Below are 6,000 nucleotides of genomic sequence, written 5' to 3'. Positions count from 1 at the left end.
CTTGGTGTTATCACCACCATGCTGTACCAACTGAGCTAACCAACCAGCCCCAAATTTTACAATTTAAACTTAATCTAAACAAAATTAAAAATTTATTCTATTTTATTTATTTATTTCAACTTGAAAGCAGTGTTTATTAACTGACCAGAGCACAAAACAATCATGGCAGACACCTCAGTTCATCCCTCTAACAAGCCCGTTGATCTGGTCTTCCCTGTTCACCTTTTATAGCATGTTCACCTTCTACAAAACGGGTGGTCTTTTTTTTGTTCTGCCTTGTGGAGAAGATAGTGTGAAGGGCCACAGGAAGTTCCTTGCTTCTTTGAAGCTATTTCCAACAGTATAGATCTCATGAATCAGATCCTCCACGCAGATGATGCTGTATTTACCAAGAGATCAATCAATCAAAGTGTTACCTGTCGAGGAAGTTTGTTTCTTATTGATTTTGCCATAACCACACTTGTAGATTGGTTCATTTACTGATTTTGGTTCCGGTACCCCATGCAATGTATGGTTCCACAATCTTCAGCATGTTCACTTAATCCTTGTTGAGCTTAACATGGGTGCCATTGAAGATCTGAAGAAGGCAGAGAAGCTGCAACACCTTTGGACCTTTGGGCTCACACCATTGATGCCTTTGATACTGATGACAAACATCAATTTGGGTTCTGCAGGTACGTGGAAGTGGCCAGCTCTTCTTGCCATCCCAGCCATTCCAATCTCAGTTCTGTGCACCTGCCTATATTCCTTGTGATAGTGCTTACCTTTCATAGATAAGCTTCCTCCTCACCTTTCAAAGCATCTTTTGGGCAAACTTCTTTCTCAGGCATTTGATCTCCAGCTCTGTGAAATTCCTTTGCTTTTTCTTAAGGGTTTCTGCCACAGCAGGAACCTTCTTTCTTCTCTTCAATGCCTTCCATGATTCCAGAAAAAAGGGAAAATTAAAATTTAAATGTCTTTTATTTTGTAGAGACTGTCATGGGTTGTCACTGTGATTCCATAAAGGTATTAAATAAACCATTTCTAATAGTTCCTGCAATGTACATAATTTTAGTTTTAAATTTAAATTGTGGGGTTTTTGAGTTCTGGTCAAGATGGCAGAATAGACGGTCCCCAGTGTCACTCTCTCCCACAAATCAACTAATTTACAACTATAACAATGTAACATCAACCATGCTGGGACTGCTGGAGCTCAGGGGAAGAGAAGGAGAGACCTACAGAGTTCATGAAGGGGAAGAAACCACAATGAGAGAAAGAAAAAACTGCTGGGAACATTTTGGGCCATGGCTGCTTTAAGGCGGGAGCTGCTGAGCACATGGAGCAGGAGCCAGCAGAAGCCGCAGCTCTGCCCTTCAGATGGAGTTACTTGGAGGTGGCAGGGGAGAAGAGGGCCTTGGTGGCCCCCAGGACAGCAAGACCACGGATAGAGTTCCTGTGGACCCACACAGGAGCAAGGAGCCACAACAACTGAAAAAAGGGGAGCCATTCAGAGGTCGGTGAGTCAACACAAGGGACCGGTGCAGGGCCCATGCCATGGGAAGTGTTTGGAGCATGGGCGGTGGGGGAGACATGCCCACCAGGAGAACACTGGTACACAGCAAGGACAGCCAATCTGCCCCCCAATCAGCACAGGACCACTCAGAGGAGACTAGTTGGGAATGCAGAATTGCATGGGGTACAGTTTGATGAAAAAACTCAAGCCCAGATCAGAGTTTCTGCACAACTCAGATCCCCTGGGTCTCTGGAGAGCTGAAAGTACCTATAAGGTCAACCATAAACCCTGAGTTGCACGAAAAGCCTTCCCTAGGGAAATAGCAGCAAAGCAGCAATTTAGTTCAACCACATAGCTCAAGTACTGGTTCCCACAGGAAGTTCCCCCATTTTAGAAGTAAGCAAAGGACAAAAAATTAGTTCCGGCCCAGCCACACCACCAGTGCCTTGGGACCTGCCTGGGAACCGGAGATTTGGAACTGGGAACCAGACACCATTTCCACAACCAGGCACACCCCACCAGTGCCTCGGGGCCCACCCAGGAACCCAAGGCATGGAGAAGAGGACCAGACCCCCCTTCCCACAACCAGGCACACCATGCCAGCATGTTGGGCCTGCCCAAGAACCCAAGGTATGGAGCTGGGGACCAGACCCCCCTCCTACAACCAGGAACACTGTGCCACACCTCAGGGCCCTGCTGGGAACCCAAGGCATGGAGAAGGGGACTGGACCACCCTCCCACAACCGGGCACACAGCGCTAGTGCCTTGAGGCCCACCCGGGGACCCAAGGTTTGGAGCCGGGGACCAGACCCCTCTTCCCACAACCTGGCACACTGCCAGCACCAAGGAGCATGCCAAAAACATCACCTCCATGTGGGTGGCCCACCACAGCCACCACAAAACCATGTCTGCCACGAAAGCAGCTAGATGCCACAACCACCATGCAGATGGTTCACCAGCCACTGGAGTGCGCTGACACAAGGAGAGTCACCAGCAGAGATAAAGAAAAGAAGAGGATGTCTCTCTCCACAAAGCCCATTTCAGAGTGACAGAAGAAGCATCTGCTCTGTGATAATATTGGGGGACCTGATCACACCTCTCAGCGTTGGACAGATCATCTAGGCAACAAATCAACACAATAACCATTATTCTTTCAGAGGGAGAAAAGAAATCTAGGGTAATTAGAGGGGGGAGGGGGGAGGAAAGGGGATGGGGAGAGATTGGACAAGGGGCATAAAGAATAATGATTTGTAACAATATATGTGCTAGTAATATTAATTTGATGAACATATCTCAATGTTGAACCCTCAAAATACATATAATCAATTTTGATTCAATAAAAAAATAAATTAAAGTAAATTTTTTAAGAATGGTGGGTTTGTTTTTTTTTTCTATTTTCCACACTGGCCCTCCCCTATCAACTAATCACATGTTAATAAGAACATTCCATGCACAAGTTTCTGTCTCCAGCTTTGAAAACTGGTTTTATCAGATCAGATGAACTATTGGTTTACTCTGGGAATCAGTGATGAAAAAGGTTTCTTAACAGTCTGCTGAGCTGTGCATCATATTCAGTCTCTCACTACTCACCCTCCTATGCAGTCCCATAGAGAGATGCATCCGAAACAACTAAATTAAAACTTACTGGAGAATCAAGAGCAAAAATTGAGAGCTATGCCACAGAGTGATTTGACAAAAATCCAACCAGATTTACAGGTCCTTGTTGGAGCAGGGTTTTAAAAATATAGCATTCAATATGGAACCTTTCAATTATAGCACATTGGTCTAAGTTAAATGACCAGTTCGAAGTATGTGAAGGGCCGGCCTGTGGCTCACTCAGGAGAGTGTGGTGTTGATAACACCAAGGCCACGGGTTCGGATCCTATATAGGGATGGCCAGTTTGGTCACTGGCTGAGCGTGGTGCTGACAACACTAAGTCAGGGGTTAAGATCCCCTTACCGGTCATCTTTAAAAGAAAAAAAAAAAAGTATGTGAGCTCAGAGCTTACATGGAATTAATCAAAGAAGCAGAAGAAACACAGGACGAGGACCCCGAGGTAGGAGCACAATTGCCATCATGTTTGAAAAAAAGGAAGAAAGCCCCAAAGAGTATGTGAGCTCAGAGCTTACATGGAATTAATCAAAGAAGCAGAAGAAACACAGGACAAGGACCCCGAGGTAGGAGCACAATTGCCATCATGTTTGAAAAAAAGGAAGAAAGCCCCAAAGGACTGGAGCTACAGTGGGAACTGGTAGGGGACGAGGTGGGTGACAGCTACATTATCAGGGGTTGTCACCATATTGAGGAGTTTAGATTTATTCTAAGGGTGACAGAAAGCTATTGAAGGGTTTTAAGCTTTTTAAACAGGACTGCAACAAGCTGTGAATTACATTTTTTTTTTTTGTCCTTTTTGAGGCCGGCGGCACTGCACTCAGCCAGTGAGCGCTGTGAGCGCACCAGTCATCCCTATATAGGATCCGAATCCGCGGCGGGAGCGCTCCCAGCGCCGCACTCTCCCGAGTGCGCCACGGGCCTGTGAATTATTTTTTAACAAGATCACTTAGGCTGTGTGTGGAGAATGCATTGGAAGGAATCAAGGGCAGGCACCAGCTACCCAGACAATCTAAGGAGCTAATGGCTATGGCTTGGGCTAGAAAGTTGCCACAGATACAAAGAGCAGTAGATGAGTTTATGATACATTTTGGGTGATGAATTAACAGAATTTACTGATGGATTGGCTGATGGATGGGAGGGAGTGAGGTTAGAACAGCTGAAATGACAAGGATGCCCTTGGGAGAAAGACGGAGACAATTCGTTTTTGAGGGGAAGATCGAGTTAGTCCACCCCAATTCTGGTGACAGAGTAGAAGATACTCGATTAATACATATTGGTTTTTTTGTTTGTTTGTTTTGTTTTTGGCAGCTGGTGGGCAAGGGAATTTGAACCACTGAATACATATTGTTATCAATAGCTGTCCCCTTAAATGTGTTTGGTGGCTCACATGTAGGGTTTCCAGATAAAATATGGGGCACTCAGCTAAATCTGAATTTCAGATAAAGAGATGAATCATTTTTTAGTATAAGTATGTCTTCCATATTGCATGGGGTATACATATGCTAAAAAATTATTTGCTGTTTACCTGAAATTCAGATTTAACTGATGTCCCATATTTTTATTTGCTAACTCTGGCAACCCTCTTTACCAGGGTGTCTGGAAACAGTGTAATCAGCTTTGCCTTCGGGATGAATGAGAACTGGCATTCCATGGTCTTGGCTAACGTGACGTAGTGGCCAGCCTGCCTAACCAACCCCTCCGCTCCCTGTGACTGTCGCCCAACACCCGTCTTCTAGGATTTGCCCCACACTCAGTCCTCTCAGCTGCAGCAGAAACGACCACATTCCACAAAGTGAACTGCAAGGTTCTCTGGGCACAGGTTTTGATGGCCAGTCAATCTCTTCCCTGACATTCTGAGACTGAGACTGAGAGAAAAGGAGATCAGTCTCTCTCTGCCAGCTGCATTGTAGCTCATAAATTCCAACCAGCCAGGGCTGTGGGTTCTGCGATGTCATCCCTTGATTCCTGGCTGGGACAGAGTCCTGGTTGCGCGTATGAGCCTTGGCTACTCATTGTTGAGTTGTTGGTCTGCGTTCCTTTCAGTCCTTAAATTTCACTTGTTACAACAAATCTAAGTATGTTTTAAACCCATGCCTTTCATTTAGGTTTTAGTTCCTTGCAACTGTTTGCATCATTTGCCTTTCCAATAAATGGTGAGTTGTTGATGTTTTCTTTAGTCAGCATTGTACCCATTACCCTTTCGTTGTTATATATTGACAGCTGACAGCAATCCTGGAAACTCAGTCTGCTTTATGAGCATCTCGGTGTTAATTACTAAGCTTGCTTAGAGGCTTCCTCCTTCTAAGAGGTGAAGAACTGAATCTACAGAGTAATCTTATTATTACTATTATTATTATTATTATTTAGGCTATTGAGCCATCTTTTGTCTTATGACATCATGTTGGACCTTCTTTTTAATTGTTCATTGTGTTTGACCACCCGTGCACATCACTTGCTGGACTCTTCTTATCTGGTTATTATGTGTGACAACCAGAGCCCATAAGTCCTTCTTGTTTTGGACTATTTGACTGAGTCAGGGTCACCTCTGGCTATCCCCCTTCACTCACACTTACAGAAACAAATACATAGCTAGACTTTTAAAATATATAGGTACTAAGAAAAAAACCCATATGTATTAAGATTCTCCTGCTTATTAAAATTCATGCAAATTATAATATTCTATCATATTCATCCTTCTTCTGATTCAAATATATGATATGCAGTTTTGATACGAAAGAAGGGTGAATATGATAGAATATTATAATTTGCATGAATTTTAATAATAGGACAATCTTAGGATGCTTTTGGCTGCAAGTTACAGAAAACAAGTTACTCAAAATGGCCTAACCACCAGGGCACTTCATTACCTTCCATAAGTAACGTTCCAAAGTAC

The 6,000-nt window shown here is 44.1% G+C and overlaps 1 protein-coding gene and 1 pseudogene across 1 annotated transcript in view; both read right to left on the bottom strand.

Moving 5' to 3' along the window:
• The window catches only part of LOC103609786 (adenylate kinase 7-like), a gene marked incomplete at both ends in the record, with an annotated part of 62,826 nt that overhangs the window by 35,703 nt on the left and 21,123 nt on the right, over positions 1-6,000 (bottom strand). The gene's annotated exons all lie outside the window — the stretch shown is intronic.
• LOC103609785 lies at positions 244-920 on the bottom strand (annotated as a pseudogene).

Source organism: Galeopterus variegatus, unplaced genomic scaffold, assembly GCF_000696425.1.
Source record: "Galeopterus variegatus unplaced genomic scaffold, G_variegatus-3.0.2 Scaffold10088, whole genome shotgun sequence".
Lineage (NCBI taxonomy): Eukaryota > Metazoa > Chordata > Mammalia > Dermoptera > Cynocephalidae > Galeopterus > Galeopterus variegatus.
The sequence above is the reverse complement of the archived record's forward strand: the minus strand, read 5'-3'. Positions and strand labels throughout refer to the sequence as shown.